The sequence below is a fragment of the Aedes aegypti genome, chromosome 3 (assembly GCF_002204515.2).
Source record: "Aedes aegypti strain LVP_AGWG chromosome 3, AaegL5.0 Primary Assembly, whole genome shotgun sequence".
In the NCBI taxonomy this organism is placed as follows: domain Eukaryota; kingdom Metazoa; phylum Arthropoda; class Insecta; order Diptera; family Culicidae; genus Aedes; species Aedes aegypti.
In genome coordinates, this window is record NC_035109.1 from 200,814,999 (window position 1) to 200,836,733 (window position 21,735).

General features: G+C 37.1%; 1 protein-coding gene across 1 annotated transcript in view; it reads right to left on the minus strand.

Moving 5' to 3' along the window:
• Positions 1-21,735, minus strand: part of LOC5568213 (dystrophin, isoforms A/C/F/G/H) — a 352,533-nt gene that overhangs the window by 69,786 nt on the left and 261,012 nt on the right.

A 21,735-nucleotide genomic window follows, 5' to 3' on the forward strand; every position in this document is an offset into this window, starting at 1 on the left:
TAGTAAAATTAAAAGTTTAAACTTGCTTCAGGTTGAAAAAACTTTAAATTTTTGTTGGCTGTTCAAAAGGTGTAAAGCTAGTGAATGAGTCAAAATTTATCTATTTTCACGTTGTAATAACTATTTTGAAAATATTTTGTAAAATTTACAAAACTTTCAAAATTTGAAAAATATGTGTTCTGTATCTTGATACCTCCCTAACTCGATGGTCCCTTCAATAGCGAGTTAGGGAGAGTAAAATGTGTATTTATGATTCTAAATTAACTATAATGAGGAAATAATTTCTTCACGTAATGCATTTTAAAAGCTTCCTGTACATGCATGAAATTCAAACAAACAGACGTAACCATAATAACTGTTTACAATATTACCTAATACAGTATGATTCACCAAGAGCGACATAAATTCCAATCAACAACCAATTTTTTAACCCTTCTACCGGCAGCTTCTTTTTTCACCACGTCTTTTTGTAATTTTCAGATTTTTCAAACGTACTCAACCGATTTGTATGATTTTTTCAGTGAAGTGAACCTGACATTGTATAGCCCACATTTTAGTTTTTGATAAATTGACTAGAAACAAAATGGCACCCAAAGAATTTTTGTATGGAGAATGTCGGTCCCCCAAGGCATATCTGAATATCTTTAAAACCGTATGACCAATGATCAATATTGATACAGACTCTTAAAATAGAAGAGTTTTTTTGAGAGCTTGTGAAATGGTGCAAAAATATCGAAAAACAAAAAAGTTATTGCTGTTTGAACATTTTTTGTGGTGAAAAATGAAGCAGCTGGTAGAGGGGTTAAGCAAAGGTGGAAGGTGGTTGTCAAATGTAAACAAAATTGAGAAGCCGACAACCTTAGTCCAGAACCAGTTTTAAGGCTTAACGCGGAAAAGTAAAAATCATTTTTCGCAAATTTAGCTAAAATGATTTGAAAGAAGAAGTTTGCGAGCAGGTATATACTATGTGCTACTGCAGCTTGCTGTTGGCGGTGAAACAGCAAATGCTACATTTTTAAAATAGATGTTTTATAGAAAACCAATCTTGCATTCACCATTGTTCGGTCATGGTTTACATTCTGGAGCCATTGGTGAACGAAAGTCGTTAATATGATTGTACCCCGTTTGGCATAGGGCTGTTTGGCATAAAGTCATTTGACATAATGGCCGTTTGGCATAATGAGTGATTTAAAGGTAGCAGATTCAATACAATATATTACACCTCTGAAAAATTACAAAGTTTTTTTCATTGTTAGGAAAGTAATTTCAGAATTTTTTGAAACTTTTTACCGAGATCAACTTTAATGAGCCCGTAGCAAAAATGCTAAAAAAGGTACTCAACAAGCGTGGTGGTCATTTCCGAGAATATCCAAGCCATGGATATCAAAAATTATTGTTACATTCAAGAGCTTGTTTACTTAAATGACCCGTTTTTTTCAAAGATTTCGGATCAGATTTCCAGTTCGCTAGAACGTGCTTTCAATGCAAAAGCTTTTTATACCCGGATTAGTGATTAGGTAAATCTGCTGATCATCGATTCCGATCTCCTTTTGGAAACCCAAACTAAAGAAAGAATTTAAATTTTCAAGTAGTTCATAAGAAGATGTCGCTGCCACTGTTCTACCGTTATTTTGCTTTTCACTCAATGAGTTTATTCTTCTACTCTTTGCAATGCTTGCTGTATTTCAATCCCGCTATGCGGGGATTGCTCGCTGCGCGTTATTTCCGTGAAGCAATCCAAATATTCAAATTTCTCCGCAATAATATCGTGTACCCAAACTATCGCATATCGTTTGGGAATGTTTGTTTGGAAAAATTGGTGATATAAGAAGATAAATTATTCACAATATTTTGCATAAAGCATAATTAATAATCATACGTTTTGTACAACTTTCACCAGAACTTGTTTCTGCAAAGTATATTCATGATTATTTGACTGTTTTTAAAATTTATTTTAATAAAAAACACACGTTGAGAAATTAAAAACAAAAATTCTTTTTTCAAACATGCCATTATACTTTGGCTCCATAATCGCTTAGATTTTTACCTTTTTTAACGTTCTCTGTAAAACATTCTTGATTGGATTAGGGATGATTAAATTCATGGGATATATTCTCCACAATAAAATAATTTTACACAAATCGGGGCAAAACGGGCACAGGGAATCGGGGCAAAACGGGCACCATGGTTTATCCCAGAGCTGTGCCACGTTCATGAAACCATCACCAATCGATTTCTGAGAAAATTTCTTTTTGAATGAGCTATAACACTTATTTTAAATCTTCCTCAATGTTACTAAACTTTTTTTTAATTTATGGGTCCCTTCACTTTTGTAAAAGAAAAAATAAAATAAGGTGTCGTGGGGCAAGTGGATAATGAAATTCGCATAGTTGAGATTCTTCAAATTCTAGACACTTCAAATTGAAACAAATGAGGTCGTGTATATTTTTTAGCTTTTCTCTCACCAAATATAAGCAGTATGCTGAAATCGATTTTTAAGTGAAATTAAAGAAAAAAAACCAAATATGAGTATAGTGTTTCTTAAATTATCAGCACGTTCTGGTGTTTTATGATAATGACGTAACTTGTTTACTTATAGCTATTATTTTTTTGGATTTTAGACTCGATTATCCGGAATATATTTTTTGATATTCTTGGTTTTCAGTTTTTATGCATAATTTTGGGATAATTTAGTATTGCAGTTAACAATATGCATGATTTAGCCGCTTTCGACGTAGATATGAAAAGGAAAAGGATTGTTTGTGTATGCCGGTCAAAAATTATTTTTTCTTCTCAAGACCCCTAATATTCTTATAAATAATTTCTGACTACGCTACTACATCATATAATTTTCTTGATTTTGAACTGTTTTGAAAATTCCGGAATCAATGACGGATCCTGCCCCCTTCAATATTATCTTTTCTTGATGTTTTAAAAAAAGATAATATTGAAGGGGGCAGGATCCGTCATTGATTTCGGAATTTTCAAAACCGTTCAAAATCAAGAAAATTTATGGGAAAATGTTTTCACTGTATTCTATTCTCCAAACGAAACACAGTGAACACATTTTTATCGAATGATTTTTAGTTTTGAACAGAAAAAACTGCTTTTGAAGTTTTGATGATGACGATGATTACGCTGACAGAGCGTTGAACGTTAAGTTCTTTTATCGCAGATTTCAATTTTTCTTTTAGTTATTCGAATATACGGAGTGAAAAAAAAATCGATACTCCAGATAATCGAGTCCGACCTGTACTTTGAACTTTGCGCAACTCCTGTCACATGAGCCGAAATAAATGCTACAAATAATTATGATTAGGAAATCAAGGGCTGGACCCAACTAATTAGAAAAAATGGTCTTCCAAACTCCTTCAATGAAACGAACTATTCCTAACATTTTTTCGACGCATTCTCAAATGACAAATAACAATGTACAGGGTGATTACTAATTCCTGTCAGTAAAGTAACCGATCGTCAATAAAAGATGTATGTATGAATTTTAATTTCCAGTGTACATCCTGTTTGGTACATCTATAAAGTTCAGGGTTGGGAAAAAATCTGAAATTCACTCTACAGTAGTCAAACAAAGCCAATCACAGTCAGCGAAGCCAGTGAAACTCACGCCCATCGCTGCTGTAGGCAAAGAGCCTTGAAAATTGCAAAACACCCGTTGCTAAGGGCAACCCAAAACTACACCCAAAACACTACTGATTTATAGAAAATCATGTACCCAATATAGGCTACTTGATGAGATTCACGATTTTAAACTACTGTAGTGAGAGAGCCACGTGATTTTCGCGAAATTCAAGCCTACTACTATTACCATTCCCAGCACTGATAAAGTTTGTTTTAAAAAGACAATTTGCACCGTCTTCAGCCAAAGGCTGCACAGACTGAACGATCACTTACATACGGACAACACGGAACACCCATTAGCCCAGTGATGAATTTTTCGTTTGACGAAAAGTTTCCACCGACCGGAGCGGGAATCGAACCCACACTCCGTGACACAATACGCCTAAACGACTGACGCCGCTAACCGCACGGCCACGAAGCCCACAAAGACAAAGTAAAGATTAAATCTTTTTTCATTTAACTTAGTTTTTAGTCGTATGTGTTGTTTTAATGGCATTACACCTGGCACGCACGTTTTCCACAGATAGGTTCTTCTTCTTTCTGGCGTTACGTTCCCACTGGGACAGAGCCTGCTTCTCAGCTTAGTGTTCTTATGAACACTTTCACAGTTATTAACTGAGAGCTTACTATGCCAATGACCATTTTTGCATGCGTATATCGTGTGGCAGCTACGAAGATACTCTGTGCCCTGGGAATCGAGAAAATTTCCTTTACGAAAAGATCCTCGGTCAGCGGTATTCGAACCCACGACTCTCATGCTGAATAGCTGCGCGTTTACCGTTACGGCTATCTGGGCCCCAGATCCACAGATAGGTATTTTTGATTAAACTCCGCTGAAAATATGCCTGATTAAAACAGTATGTTACCACAATCTTTTAGACTTACTAGGGAATAGCATAAGACTGATTATGGAAAATTTTAGCGAAAAAAAAATGTCTTTTTGGTTAAAATGTATGCTTTTGAATAACGTGTTTGTTAACTGTAAAGCTTCTGAAATAACGCATGTGGCTGGAAATTAAGGTTAAGAAATAAATACGTTATCTATGTACAGTGAAAACAAATGTTATAGATGTCCAAAACTGGATCTGCACTGGTAATTAAAATTCATACAACCATCTTTTTTCTATGATTACTTATTTTACTGACAGGAAATAGTAATCACCCTGTAGGGTAGCAGTCAGTATCCTCATAATGGAGACGGAATTTCTGTTCAGATTTCAATGGATACAAGGATCATTGGACTTGAAATTCAAATTGAAATGACAATCAGAAGTTCACCAGAAATATGCCGTGATTCACCCATCATTATGTTAACTTGCTGCTAGGGGCCTTCCTTAGCCGAATGGTTAGAGTCCGCGGCTACAAAGCAATGCCATGCTGAAGGTGTCTTGGTTCGATTCCCGGTCGGTTCAGGATCTTTTCGTAGTCGAAATTTCTTTGACTTCCCTGGGCATAGAGTATTATCGTACTTGCCAAACGATATACGAATGCGAAAATAGCCACTTTGGCAAAGAAAGCTCTCAGTTAATAACTGTGAAAGTGCTCATAAGAACATTAAGCTGAGAAGCAGGCTCTGTCCTAGTGGGAACGTAATGCCAAGAAGAATGTTTACTAGCTGAGAAAAAAAACTGCACTGATTACTGAGGTTCATTTGCTCTATGCGGAGATTGCTCGCTGCGCGTTATTTCCGCGAAGGAATCCAAATTTTTAATCTTCCCCGCAATACCTAAAGAGAAAACACAAATTCAATCTCTAATGATAAACTTTTCACTTGCCCCACGTGATTAGAAAAATGACGGTGTTTCAATTTACTGTTTTGTCTCAAATTCCGAACAGATTCATATTTCGAACACTCGGTCTTTGTATGACGAAATGTTTCGCTCAGGCCCTAGACACCCATATATCGATACACAGTGCTCTTCGTAGGCAGGATGTCCCGGGCGATAAGTGAATATCGCCTACTGTCAGTTGTGACAACTGTGAAAATAAAGACCATTGCTTTGTTTAAATGTTTGTTATGGTTTAGTTATCAATCTTTGCTATCGTTAAATCAGCTAATAATGTGCCAAAAAGTTTAAGCACATTCAATATTTCGATGGTTTTGAAAATAGGGCAAACATTTACAGGCATCCTGCAATTGGAGGCTTGCAGGATCAGGCAAGCAATCAGTTATTTTATTGCGACACTTTGTTCGATTACGGATCATAAATATTAAACAAAACTTCTCATTATGATTGCACTCTCGATTCAATTTACATCGAGATGTTGACTACGCTAGAAATCGTCCCTTGCCATGGGCCTGGTTTCGCTGAAATATGTCATCAAATAACCAAGAAATGGCAGTCGATTCCAATTCAATTTCGGAATATGTGTCAAAACGGTACTTATTTTTAGGTCTACGTCGAAAGAATTCTAAAACTTTTTTTTATAGCAGTTTGAAATTGTCTCGCAACTTTTTTCCACTGAAAATATCAAAATATGACACCGCCAACTTGTTACGGAGTGATAGTTGACAAGTTAACAATCTTTCGCTCTATTATGCCATAATGGCTGAAAAATCCCAGAAATCTCTTACCTATCGTAATGTTTTGAATCGCCTCAATGAGTTACGCATGAGTTTAAAACGTTAATTTACATAGGGGAATGTGGGGCAAGATGAGCACCCCTAGTTTGTGTCTTTCCTACCGATTTTTTTTTCAATAAATTATTTGGGGTTCTGATGAATATCATTAAATTGATATGACGGCTATAAATTCCAGCAAAAAAAAAACAACAGCACAACGTAAATATTGTCAAAAATACATAATAGTCGAAAAATTTACCTTTTCATTTAAGATTTGTTAATTTAAAAGTGATATTTTTGTTGCGTAAACAAATTTATTCGTACGTTTTTGGCCGTATGGTTATAGAATAATCTTCTGTAGATAATCAGGAGCAAAAATTTTATCAAATTTAAAAATATTTCAATTATTTTCATTATATTAATAAGTTCTCACCCTTGGGGCAAGATGAGCACCATGTTCAAAATTAAGTAAAAGTGTGGAATTGTAGAACCACGTTTAGCTGTGGGCTTGACTTACGCTAAAAAATATATAAACAAACATCAAATTTTATCGTTTTTTAAGTAAAATCTTAGAAATTTATGCAAAGTTATTTATTTTTTTATAAAAGTTTTAAAAACTAAGCTTTTTGAAGATAAATACCGTCAGACATTAAAGATAATATCTTCGGATATTGCAAGCTTTGAAAAATAATAGTTTTCTTTAGTAAATTGCATCTTTTTATGGGGGTGCCCATCTTGCCCCGCATTTTTTTACCGATGATAAAAAAGCTATTTTTTAACGTGTTATTTGGAAAACTATTTACCACTTTTTAAAACTTTTAATGGTTGGAGGTCAAAGTAATAATGTAAAAGATAAGGATAATTACCAATTTTACCAAAATAAGACCGTTTAAGTAGGCTTAAATTGCGCTTATCCTTAGGGTGCTCATCTTGCCCCGCCTGACCCTATTCAGTAAAATATACAAATTATTTTCACTTACCCCATTTATCCACTTGCCCCGCGGTACCTTACTGAAAATCACTAGTAAGGCGAGCAAATACCTTTAAACTCTAATATGTTGCTTCCCAGTAAACACAAACTCGTATACGATAGCGCATAAGAGTACAAATGTGGAGGCGATATACGTACATGCGCCATAAGGCTGCGTTCACGATGTACGTATATCGCCTCCACATGTGTACTCTTATATCCCATCATATACGATGGTGTGTTTACTGGGTTATCTTGCATATTAGAGTTTAAAGGTATTTGCTAGCCTTACTAGTGATTTTTAGTATTTTTTTCTTTTGCAAAAGTGAAGAGTGAAGTGTTTAAGTTCAATTGGTAGTTTTTTTTTTCTTATTTCCCCAATGTGCCATCATTTGGCGCAGATTTCCAAGTCCTTCATACTTAATACATAACAATCAGAAAAATCGAAACATAATGATTTAAAGTATATTAGTCCTTAATTTGTTACCCGCAGAAAAAAAAAATGAGTTACATTATTCACAGCGATCTGCCCCAGTGACCGTACCTTATTGGGTTCTTATCAGTTTATCAGTAAAAGGATTCTGTTGTCACAGATTGGAAAATTGAAACATGTCATCTATCTTGAAGTAGGTTTGTAGGTCAAAATTTTTGCACGTCCTGCAAGGTTAAGTTATCCAAATTCAATTTAGAAGATCGATTATCAAATGGATTATTCAAGTGGATTTGAATAATAGTAGCTGCAGCTGAGCTAGCTAAATGCCTACACACTAAGTTATGCTCGACAATTCAGGCACCACCGTTTGCTCGCCAAATTTTTCAACTGGTTCTCGACAAAAAATGACGTATGTTAGCTGATTTTCTGCAAAATGTTTGCTGAATCTTAGCAAACAAACATCACGTTTACTGAGATCTCGTCGAAAAAGATGTTTTCTGAGCGCTCCACAGTGACAGTAGAAACAGTGCTACAGTCAACTCTCCATAACTCAATATTGAAGGAATCATCGAGTTAGGAGGTATCAAGTTATAGAACATAAAACCAGTGAAAATGCAATCCAAGGGAACATCGAGGCAGCCATGGAAACTAACTTTTACTATGGTTCTCTAACTCAATATCGAGATACAAAATATCGAGTAAGGGAGAGGTGACTGTATTTCTCCAACCCGGCAAGCCTCGTCAGATAATTGTTAACTTATGATAAGATAACTTGTTGCATAAATAAATATTTTATTGAATGGTATGAGATCGCAATAGAGCCGTGATATGTATGATTTTTTTCCAAATTAGGCATCAAGATTTTTTTCTTAAATTGGCGCGAATTGATATTGTCTCTAACTAGTCATATCTTGTGAATAGAAACTAATGTCTCATCAAGAGTCTTCAAGATTCAAGGTTTCTAAGGCATATTCCCATTAAATTTAACCTGATTGTTTTGTCGCAAAAATGTACGTAATAATTAAAATAATTACCTGGCTAAATTTGTCCTGGGTATCTAAAATATCAATAAAAAGCGCCATGCGATCATCCATAATCTGAAAACCATTTCTGGGTTGCAACAGTAAACTTTGTACAGCTTCTCGTATCGAACCAGGCGTAGTACTACAGGAACTATCTTCCGATGAATTGCTAAGCGTTCCAGTTCCATTGAAACTATTTTCATTCCTTGCTCCATATGCCATATCGAATAGCCTAATTTGCTCTGAAGTTTGTTTCAAAGCATCGGAGCATTTTTTTAAGTATTCCACGGAATCGGCGCTCTTAGCATTCATTGCCAGAAGATGAAACTTGTCTAAAATTTGATCAACTGTTCTGGACGTTTTCGCTATGTTTATGGCCAACTTCTCTTGATTTTCCTCATTGAGCGATTGTGATTTGTTAATACTAGAGACCAGCATTCCAACCGTATTATTTTTAGATTCTTTCTCTTCTGCTACCGCCGTGCCATTAGAGGAGGTTACATCATCCAGAGGTTTTAATGGTCTATTATCGCTATTCGAGTGTTTAATATCAACTCTACATGTTTCATGCTGGTTTGATCTAATAGCGTCTAAAAACTGATGCAATTGATCCGAATGCGTTTTCGAGTCAGTAGATGGGTTTTCTACTCTGGGATCAATTGTTTCTATGAGTGTTCTGTCAGATTTTCCATTTTCAAATTTGGTTTTGTTTTCTTCTTCGTCGTTAAGTAATTCACCATTACATTCTGGTTGTCGCATAGAACTGCGTATACTCTCCAAAAACAGCTTCAGTTGATGTGATGGAGTTTGCACTTCTTCATTAGTACCATCTCTTGGCGAAGGAACGTGCAAAGGCTGTAAACCTGATTGTGTCTGAGATGGTTGCGCCAAACTAAGATTATTGCTTTTTTGTTGTTTTTGTTTTTTCAATTCCTGCAATAATTTTGCTTGTTCTGAATACCGCTTTACACTTTCCGTGATTGTGCGAAGTTGTTCAGAGTATATTCGCAATTGTTTTTCTAGCAATGCTTGGTCAGGAACGGTACCATATGCGAAGGAAACCGGGCGTGTTTGTTTTCTATCAATTGGTCCTATATTTTTAGCAGTCATTTCATGCATATTGCTGTATATAACTCCAGGGTCCAACGGTTGTCCATGGAATGTTGCAGATTGACGCATTCCAATTCCATTTGGATCTCGCACATTCTGTAAACCCGATTGTGAGAAACGTTTCATATTATAGTTCATTTGCTGCGCCATTGGAGTATTTCGATCGAGGCTCCTTGGTCGTAATACAGGGAGTGTACTAATGCAATTGGTGGCAGTTTGTCTTGGAATGCTCTGTGATCGTCGTTGAGGAATAGCAGGAGGCATTCTGGGGCCAGTATCGGATTTGACATGTCCTACTGGAGATGATATTGATCCATGATCATTAAATTTTTGAAAGGATGAGTATGGGACATTATAAAGCGGTTCTCGTTGTTTCGCATCATCCGAATTTATTTTGAGGTTCGGGTTTTCTTCGTTGCCTTTCATTCGTTGCAGTTGTGGTTCAATAGCAATACTATGAGGTCTCTTAGGGTGTGGTAAAGAACTACCGTTATGCAATGCATTTTTTGGGCCGTCACAATTTTCTTGCTTTTGCAAATGTTGTGATGAAAACGTTGTGACGAATGGGTTATTTAAATGTAATGATATATTTTTCTCGTCTATTCTAATTTCATTGCCCCCATTGAGTGCTATTTTCCGATTCATTATAAAGTTTTCCAAGTGATAATCGATTGTTACTTTATCGATGATTGTTGTTTTAGGTGCTGGCGAATTTTTTGGCGATACCTTGTATCCATTTTGCGTGGTGTAAGTTTTCTCCAAAATTGATATTTGTTTGTGTTTTGGCATGGGTATGGAATGCTTATCAACAAATTTTGTGTTATTGTTGCCATTTTGTACTGGTGTCGATGTGTTTTTTTCTTGACTCATATTCAATTCGATAAGTTGAAATCAATTCCGTCAATCACTATAATCAAACTATCACTGAGAATGTCACTATTCGTCTACACTTTAGTTCACTACATAGTTCACGTCATCAACCAGCTAAACATAAGTATAATTAATTAACTCATTACGCGTGGTAAAGATGGACAAATTATGGGTGAAATTATGAAAAAAATTCACGTGCTCGGCTGGGATTTGAACCCAGGACTCTTGTATGCTAGACGAGCGCTTTACCAACTAAGCTACCGAGCCACTTGGTGACCCAATAACTGAGTTGGTTACAAGTTTAGAATTCAAATCCCTACAGACCACGCGGACCCCTTTCATAACCAATATCCATCCATCTCATGTTCCTACACACGCGAAGCGAGCGAGTGCGATTTGTTTAGTGTTGAAACTGTTTGCCTATCGTACCTACATCGCTTCCACAACAACTGTATTGTGGAAGAGTAAAGATGTGGGAAGGCTATCAACGTGTCGTTCTCACTCAAGTGACGACATGACTACTACAGAGAGGCAGTACACTCTAATATAAACTGACACTTATATTGAGCTATTCGGTAATCCAATCCGCATGGTTATTAAATTAATTAACTCATTACGCGTGGTAAAGATGGACAAATTATGGGTGAAATTATGAAAAAAATCCACGTGCTCGGCTGGGATTTGAACCCAGGACTCTTGTATGCTAGACGAGCGCTTTACCAACTAAGCTACCGAGCCACTTGGTGACCCAATAACTGAGTTGGTTACAAGTTTAGAATTCAAATCCCTACAGACCACGCGGACCCCTTTCATAACCAATATCCATCCATCTCATGTTCCTACACACGCGAAGCGAGCGAGTGCGATTTGTTTAGTGTTGAAACTGTTTGCCTATCGTACCTACATCGCTTCCACAACAACTGTATTGTGGAAGAGTAAAGATGTGGGAAGGCTATCAACGTGTCGTTCTCACTCAAGTGACGACATGACTACTACAGAGAGGCAGTACACTCTAATATAAACTGACACTTATATTGAGCTATTCGGTAATCCAATCCGCATGGTTATTAAATTAATTAACTCATTACGCGTGGTAAAGATGGACAAATTATGGGTGAAATTATGAAAAAAATCCACGTGCTCGGCTGGGATTTGAACCCAGGACTCTTGTATGCTAGACGAGCGCTTTACCAACTAAGCTACCGAGCCACTTGGTGACCCAATAACTGAGTTGGTTACAAGTTTAGAATTCAAATCCCTACAGACCACGCGGACCCCTTTCATAACCAATATCCATCCATCTCATGTTCCTACACACGCGAAGCGAGCGAGTGCGATTTGTTTAGTGTTGAAACTGTTTGCCTATCGTACCTACATCGCTTCCACAACAACTGTATTGTGGAAGAGTAAAGATGTGGGAAGGCTATCAACGTGTCGTTCTCACTCAAGTGACGACATGACTACTACAGAGAGGCAGTACACTCTAATATAAACTGACACTTATATTGAGCTATTCGGTAATCCAATCCGCATGGTTATTAAATTAATTAACTCATTACGCGTGGTAAAGATGGACAAATTATGGGTGAAATTATGAAAAAAATCCACGTGCTCGGCTGGGATTTGAACCCAGGACTCTTGTATGCTAGACGAGCGCTTTACCAACTAAGCTACCGAGCCACTTGGTGACCCAATAACTGAGTTGGTTACAAGTTTAGAATTCAAATCCCTACAGACCACGCGGACCCCTTTCATAACCAATATCCATCCATCTCATGTTCCTACACACGCGAAGCGAGCGAGTGCGATTTGTTTAGTGTTGAAACTGTTTGCCTATCGTACCTACATCGCTTCCACAACAACTGTATTGTGGAAGAGTAAAGATGTGGGAAGGCTATCAACGTGTCGTTCTCACTCAAGTGACGACATGACTACTACAGAGAGGCAGTACACTCTAATATAAACTGACACTTATATTGAGCTATTCGGTAATCCAATCCGCATGGTTATTAAATTAATTAACTCATTACGCGTGGTAAAGATGGACAAATTATGGGTGAAATTATGAAAAAAATCCACGTGCTCGGCTGGGATTTGAACCCAGGACTCTTGTATGCTAGACGAGCGCTTTACCAACTAAGCTACCGAGCCACTTGGTGACCCAATAACTGAGTTGGTTACAAGTTTAGAATTCAAATCCCTACAGACCACGCGGACCCCTTTCATAACCAATATCCATCCATCTCATGTTCCTACACACGCGAAGCGAGCGAGTGCGATTTGTTTAGTGTTGAAACTGTTTGCCTATCGTACCTACATCGCTTCCACAACAACTGTATTGTGGAAGAGTAAAGATGTGGGAAGGCTATCAACGTGTCGTTCTCACTCAAGTGACGACATGACTACTACAGAGAGGCAGTACACTCTAATATAAACTGACACTTATATTGAGCTATTCGGTAATCCAATCCGCATGGTTATTAAATTAATTAACTCATTACGCGTGGTAAAGATGGACAAATTATGGGTGAAATTATGAAAAAAATCCACGTGCTCGGCTGGGATTTGAACCCAGGACTCTTGTATGCTAGACGAGCGCTTTACCAACTAAGCTACCGAGCCACTTGGTGACCCAATAACTGAGTTGGTTACAAGTTTAGAATTCAAATCCCTACAGACCACGCGGACCCCTTTCATAACCAATATCCATCCATCTCATGTTCCTACACACGCGAAGCGAGCGAGTGCGATTTGTTTAGTGTTGAAACTGTTTGCCTATCGTACCTACATCGCTTCCACAACAACTGTTGTCCATCTTTACCACGCGTAATGAGTTAATTAATTTAATAACCATGCGGATTGGATTACCGAATAGCTCAATATAAGTGTCAGTTTATATTAGAGTGTACTGCCTCTCTGTAGTAGTCATGTCGTCACTTGAGTGAGAACGACACGTTGATAGCCTTCCCACATCTTTACTCTTCCACAATACAGTTGTTGTGGAAGCGATGTAGGTACGATAGGCAAACAGTTTCAACACTAAACAAATCGCACTCGCTCGCTTCGCGTGTGTAGGAACATGAGATGGATGGATATTGGTTATGAAAGGGGTCCGCGTGGTCTGTAGGGATTTGAATTCTAAACTTGTAACCAACTCAGTTATTGGGTCACCAAGTGGCTCGGTAGCTTAGTTGGTAAAGCGCTCGTCTAGCATACAAGAGTCCTGGGTTCAAATCCCAGCCGAGCACGTGGATTTTTTTCATAATTTCACCCATAATTTGTCCATCTTTACCACGCGTAATGAGTTAATTAATTTAATAACCATGCGGATTGGATTACCGAATAGCTCAATATAAGTGTCAGTTTATATTAGAGTGTACTGCCTCTCTGTAGTAGTCATGTCGTCACTTGAGTGAGAACGACACGTTGATAGCCTTCCCACATCTTTACTCTTCCACAATACAGTTGTTGTGGAAGCGATGTAGGTACGATAGGCAAACAGTTTCAACACTAAACAAATCGCACTCGCTCGCTTCGCGTGTGTAGGAACATGAGATGGATGGATATTGGTTATGAAAGGGGTCCGCGTGGTCTGTAGGGATTTGAATTCTAAACTTGTAACCAACTCAGTTATTGGGTCACCAAGTGGCTCGGTAGCTTAGTTGGTAAAGCGCTCGTCTAGCATACAAGAGTCCTGGGTTCAAATCCCAGCCGAGCACGTGGATTTTTTTCATAATTTCACCCATAATTTGTCCATCTTTACCACGCGTAATGAGTTAATTAATTTAATAACCATGCGGATTGGATTACCGAATAGCTCAATATAAGTGTCAGTTTATATTAGAGTGTACTGCCTCTCTGTAGTAGTCATGTCGTCACTTGAGTGAGAACGACACGTTGATAGCCTTCCCACATCTTTACTCTTCCACAATACAGTTGTTGTGGAAGCGATGTAGGTACGATAGGCAAACAGTTTCAACACTAAACAAATCGCACTCGCTCGCTTCGCGTGTGTAGGAACATGAGATGGATGGATATTGGTTATGAAAGGGGTCCGCGTGGTCTGTAGGGATTTGAATTCTAAACTTGTAACCAACTCAGTTATTGGGTCACCAAGTGGCTCGGTAGCTTAGTTGGTAAAGCGCTCGTCTAGCATACAAGAGTCCTGGGTTCAAATCCCAGCCGAGCACGTGGATTTTTTTCATAATTTCACCCATAATTTGTCCATCTTTACCACGCGTAATGAGTTAATTAATTTAATAACCATGCGGATTGGATTACCGAATAGCTCAATATAAGTGTCAGTTTATATTAGAGTGTACTGCCTCTCTGTAGTAGTCATGTCGTCACTTGAGTGAGAACGACACGTTGATAGCCTTCCCACATCTTTACTCTTCCACAATACAGTTGTTGTGGAAGCGATGTAGGTACGATAGGCAAACAGTTTCAACACTAAACAAATCGCACTCGCTCGCTTCGCGTGTGTAGGAACATGAGATGGATGGATATTGGTTATGAAAGGGGTCCGCGTGGTCTGTAGGGATTTGAATTCTAAACTTGTAACCAACTCAGTTATTGGGTCACCAAGTGGCTCGGTAGCTTAGTTGGTAAAGCGCTCGTCTAGCATACAAGAGTCCTGGGTTCAAATCCCAGCCGAGCACGTGGATTTTTTTCATAATTTCACCCATAATTTGTCCATCTTTACCACGCGTAATGAGTTAATTAATTTAATAACCATGCGGATTGGATTACCGAATAGCTCAATATAAGTGTCAGTTTATATTAGAGTGTACTGCCTCTCTGTAGTAGTCATGTCGTCACTTGAGTGAGAACGACACGTTGATAGCCTTCCCACATCTTTACTCTTCCACAATACAGTTGTTGTGGAAGCGATGTAGGTACGATAGGCAAACAGTTTCAACACTAAACAAATCGCACTCGCTCGCTTCGCGTGTGTAGGAACATGAGATGGATGGATATTGGTTATGAAAGGGGTCCGCGTGGTCTGTAGGGATTTGAATTCTAAACTTGTAACCAACTCAGTTATTGGGTCACCAAGTGGCTCGGTAGCTTAGTTGGTAAAGCGCTCGTCTAGCATACAAGAGTCCTGGGTTCAAATCCCAGCCGAGCACGTGGATTTTTTTCATAATTTCACCCATAATTTGTCCATCTTTACCACGCGTAATGAGTTAATTAATTTAATAACCATGCGGATTGGATTACCGAATAGCTCAATATAAGTGTCAGTTTATATTAGAGTGTACTGCCTCTCTGTAGTAGTCATGTCGTCACTTGAGTGAGAACGACACGTTGATAGCCTTCCCACATCTTTACTCTTCCACAATACAGTTGTTGTGGAAGCGATGTAGGTACGATAGGCAAACAGTTTCAACACTAAACAAATCGCACTCGCTCGCTTCGCGTGTGTAGGAACATGAGATGGATGGATATTGGTTATGAAAGGGGTCCGCGTGGTCTGTAGGGATTTGAATTCTAAACTTGTAACCAACTCAGTTATTGGGTCACCAAGTGGCTCGGTAGCTTAGTTGGTAAAGCGCTCGTCTAGCATACAAGAGTCCTGGGTTCAAATCCCAGCCGAGCACGTGGATTTTTTTTCATAATTTCACCCATAATTTGTCCATCTTTACCACGCGTAATGAGTTAATTAATTTAATAACCATGCGGATTGGATTACCGAATAGCTCAATATAAGTGTCAGTTTATATTAGAGTGTACTGCCTCTCTGTAGTAGTCATGTCGTCACTTGAGTGAGAACGACACGTTGATAGCCTTCCCACATCTTTACTCTTCCACAATACAGTTGTTGTGGAAGCGATGTAGGTACGATAGGCAAACAGTTTCAACACTAAACAAATCGCACTCGCTCGCTTCGCGTGTGTAGGAACATGAGATGGATGGATATTGGTTATGAAAGGGGTCCGCGTGGTCTGTAGGGATTTGAATTCTAAACTTGTAACCAACTCAGTTATTGGGTCACCAAGTGGCTCGGTAGCTTAGTTGGTAAAGCGCTCGTCTAGCATACAAGAGTCCTGGGTTCAAATCCCAGCCGAGCACGTGGATTTTTTTTCATAATTTCACCCATAATTTGTCCATCTTTACCACGCGTAATGAGTTAATTAATTTAATAACCATGCGGATTGGATTACCGAATAGCTCAATATAAGTGTCAGTTTATATTAGAGTGTACTGCCTCTCTGTAGTAGTCATGTCGTCACTTGAGTGAGAACGACACGTTGATAGCCTTCCCACATCTTTACTCTTCCACAATACAGTTGTTGTGGAAGCGATGTAGGTACGATAGGCAAACAGTTTCAACACTAAACAAATCGCACTCGCTCGCTTCGCGTGTGTAGGAACATGAGATGGATGGATATTGGTTATGAAAGGGGTCCGCGTGGTCTGTAGGGATTTGAATTCTAAACTTGTAACCAACTCAGTTATTGGGTCACCAAGTGGCTCGGTAGCTTAGTTGGTAAAGCGCTCGTCTAGCATACAAGAGTCCTGGGTTCAAATCCCAGCCGAGCACGTGGATTTTTTTCATAATTTCACCCATAATTTGTCCATCTTTACCACGCGTAATGAGTTAATTAATTTAATAACCATGCGGATTGGATTACCGAATAGCTCAATATAAGTGTCAGTTCATAAGTATAATATTTATTAGAATCCTTTGAATTCTCTCAATATTTCGTTCGTTCTTTCCTTATATCGGATCAGTAAAACATTCTATCAGTACAGCATCAAACATGAACAAATTATGATAGAATTTATCTTATCTATAATTATACACAGTTGGAAACGGCCACTCTTAAATCTGTAGAGCAAATAACATAATTTTACGAAACAAACTATTTGGAAATAAAGAATTGTAATAGTAGTTTACGGAACAAGTTGCAGAATGATGATTTTTACAGCCCAAGTCGTAAATTTATCCTACGAGGCTTGCCGAGTAGGATAATTACGACGAGTGCTGTAAAAATCGAGTTCTGCAACGAGGTACGTACAACATTTTTTGCAATTTCGTAGAAGACCATTTAAGGTTATCAGAAATTATGTCGGAATGCATTCACCATTATTTTACAATTTCTGAGAAATTGTTGTGTTATGATTCATTACGTAACTCAAAATAGTTGCGTAATGAGAAAGCGTTGCGTAATGAGAAAGCGTTGCGTAATGAATCATTACAGCACTGGTTTCAGTTAGGTAATGACTATTCCCGCACTGTATACTTCAGTGCAGGAAAGTAGGCCGTTTCATGACAGATTGGCGTGATGAAAATCAGCCTATTACGATGAGAAATTGCAAAAATTAATTTTTAATGCTTTCTCATTACGCAACTGTTTTGAGTTGCGTAATGAATCATTACACAACAATTTTTCAGAAATTGTAAAATGGTGGTGAATGCATCTCAATATAATTTCTGATACCCTAAAGTGGTCTTCTACGAAATTGCAAAAAATGTTAGGTGATTATAAACCCAATTTTATCTCAGTTACTTTGCATGAGATTTTTTCAAGCGTGACAACGAATCTAATAGCGTTCCTATTCATAGTAAATTTCGGGAATATTTTTGACTCAATAATTGGCAGATTTTTTCCAGCTTCCTAGCGATACCCTCAGAAAATTTCTTTCAAGTTGAAGGAATTGAAAATATTTGAAAATCTTTTCTGTTTTTACTCAAACCATTGACTGAATCTTCACTCGCATTTATTAGCAGAGTTTTAGTGTGATATTCGTGTGATATCTGCAGTATGTAGTGATCATAGAAAATTTACTGCAATGAAGTTCTGTGACGGTTATTGGTTGGCTCCTAAATTGCCAATTTGCAAGTCTATTAAATTATTCAATGGTTGTCCATTAAGAACACCTAACCTTCCTTTGGAAAATTTCTTGGCAAATGTTGGGGCAATTTGCCTAATGTTGAACGGCTAAAACCCATGCCTATTGTTAACAGTCCGTGCAGTGGCGCAACCAAGGGGGGGTTTTGGGGGTCAAAAACCCCCCCAGAGCCGAAAAATAATTAGGCTCGCCGAATATATTGATGAAATTCAGCACTAGACATTATACAACGATACATCTAAAGAGGAGTAACTTAGTCTAATTCGTATTTACACTGATAATGTCAGAGGCCTCCACAGTTATATTGTTTGAAGTTGGATTTTTTAACTTTTAAACTCTTCAGGGAGTATGATCAAAACAAAATTATAACTACAATGAGCTAATAAATAACAAAATTTTCTAGCCTTTATCAAAAACAAACTGATGGCATTGTATCAACAGTTTGTTGAACCTTCATGTATATTGGAAACTTCCCATTGGTGCAGCATCTAAAACATCAAAATTCTTATAGTTGCCTCAGCATATGGCCAAATTTTGCGACCTTCAGAGCATATTAATTCTTTGATAACACTGCGGAACACGTTTTTGTCTCCAGCATCAAAATACCTCTATTTACTTAATTAGGGGTTGCTGAATCAATTGCCGTTTACAGAAATATCATAGCACGTCTAGTTTTTGAGAAATTGGTTGTTGAAAATGCAAAAATTGACTATTTCAGCCAACTTGCATGCAAGTTTGCCAGCTTGTAAGGCAATTTATTTGCATAATTTGCCACAGAATTCAAACTTTATGTGTATAACAATACTAATCATCAATGTTCATAATGCTTTTGATGCGCAAAAGCTATTTTTTTATGGTTTAGAAAAGTATTGTGTTTTGCCATATAAGAGAAACGAAGATTTTTGTATGGAGACTGCAAGCATGTTGAAAAAATCGGTTTAATCTAAATTTAATCGTGAAATGTCAACCAAAATATATCTAAAACGAAAGTTTAACGAAAGTTTTGCATGCTTGTTGGATAAGATCACAAAAAAGTTTGATGAAATATACTTCAAATTTAAGGTAAACATCAATAAAACCAATGTTTTATATAACTTTGGCAACCTGTAGCTAAAAATTGTGACGTGCTGGGAAATTTCTGAGAACGGCATCAGATTCAGCAACCCCAAATCTACTAGAGACACATAATTTGATCTTTGAGACACGCAAAAGTGTTATCTTTGTTGCGCTTCAATTACAAAGAAAAAAGTCTACGAATACTGTTGAAATATTTAGCTGTCGGTGGAAGCATTTCGGCCACATCAGGAATTTAAACAATTTTGAGAGTTTGTAGGTGAATCATGAAAATAGTAAATCAATTTTCTTACAAAGTCATCAAAAAACAGCTTCTCATGAGCATATTGAACATTTTGAAATGTTATCATATATTAAGTCATAACATCTTCACAATGAAAGCAGAACACATTTTTGACCTTTACACTCGATTTTCTAGAACACCAACTCTTTAAATTGTGACAATTAGTTTTCTACCGTCAGTTGAATTTTGCAACGCTGATCTGTTTTCGACCTACTGCAACAGTAGTGGTAATGATTTCTATTGCAAATTTCTGCGCATAAAGATTATTCTCCAAGTCATTCTCATTCTTGAAAAACTCGAAAACATATTTAAGGAACAACACATAATAAGAGCGGTTAAATGGCATGACACTAATTTATTGTAATCTTTCTTAATTCATTTTAACCATGCAGAATATAAAACATACTTGAACTCTTCAACTCAATTTTTTTCTTCATCAAAAAATTTCTTCTCAATAAGTATTTTAAAATTTGCAAAACCCCCCCTAGAGCCAAATCCTGGTTGCGCTACTGAGTCCGTGTATTCCTTATACAATAATTATAAAGTATTTTAGCCGTTCAACAATTCGCAAATTACCCTGTGGATGAACTTTAAGAAATCTTTAAAGCGTGAGAAAATCTTTTAATTGTCGAACAAATCTTCATCATACTGTTGAGAATATTTTTAACAAGCTAGTGATAAGTATTGTTGAAAGAGTCCCATATATCATATTTTCTGTTGATCTTGACAAAATTATTTTTAGAAGTATTTTATCGGACTATTACAAAGATTTTTGGTATTTTTTCTAAGAGATTCTTTGTGGATTTAGTGGGCTTCAGATGATTTCAGTAGAATCATAATTTATAACGTATAAAAAGTTGTAGAGTTCTCTGCATCTTTCTAAAGTTTGTAGATTGTAGATGATAACTTAATGACTAATTTCCATTCCTCAGCTTTTTTTGGATTAGCTCCAAATCTCTGACTTTAGGGAAGGGGGGTCAACCTTCACACATCAGTTTAGGAATGTACGAATTTATTCGAATTTTTTAGTGCCAATGCTTTCTTTAACCCTCTAACACCCAATTTTTTTATTTTTTTATCTAAATATCATTTTTCGCTATTTAAAATCGATCTGCACACGTTTTAAGCAATGATTTATTTTTATTCGCAAATTTGTAAATTTTGGTTTTTAATTTTTCTTATTTTTTATTTTTGAACATCCCTATCATTTTCTATTTTTCCTTGAAGCCTCTTCTGGATACCTATTTTTGACAATAATAAAAATTTGAAGTTCTACAGTAATTTCAAAAATATGATTTTTTAAATATGTTTCTGAAACAAATTTTATTCTCTGTGTAACTAACGGAAACACAGTTCTGGAGCAAATTAAATACTTCTGAGCTGGTTGATAGTGCAAAAATAGAAAATGTACGAAATTTCAGATTACACATCAAACAAGAATTAAGCATTTGTAGGTTATAAAAATTTAAATTTTTCAAACATTTTTCTAAAATGCAAAAATGTTTCAAAAGTCAACAAAAACTTTACTGCAATGCGTGTAATAAGCCAAAGTTAAAGTCAAAAATAAAATCATTTTGATTTTCGAGTTACGAAAAAATACACAAAATTCCAAAGTTTACCCCGCCTTAAGGCGGGGTTGGGTATAAGAGGGCAGTCTTCAAAATTGCCTTTGCATTTCGTTGCTTTGATGTATAAAACAAGGAGAAAGAGAATGCACGATCCTTATTTTCCAATCCAACAAGGCTTTGATTTGCTCCAATCATTTCGGTGAAAATACTGCATCATTTATTTGAATCATTTGTGGCTCCTTCGACTTAGCGCACTAGGCTGCAGGAGGATAACAAACATTGTTGGTAAGCTTAGCAACCAAGAATGTTTTCTTTTCATTGCAAGGTCAAAAAGTGCTTGTCAGTA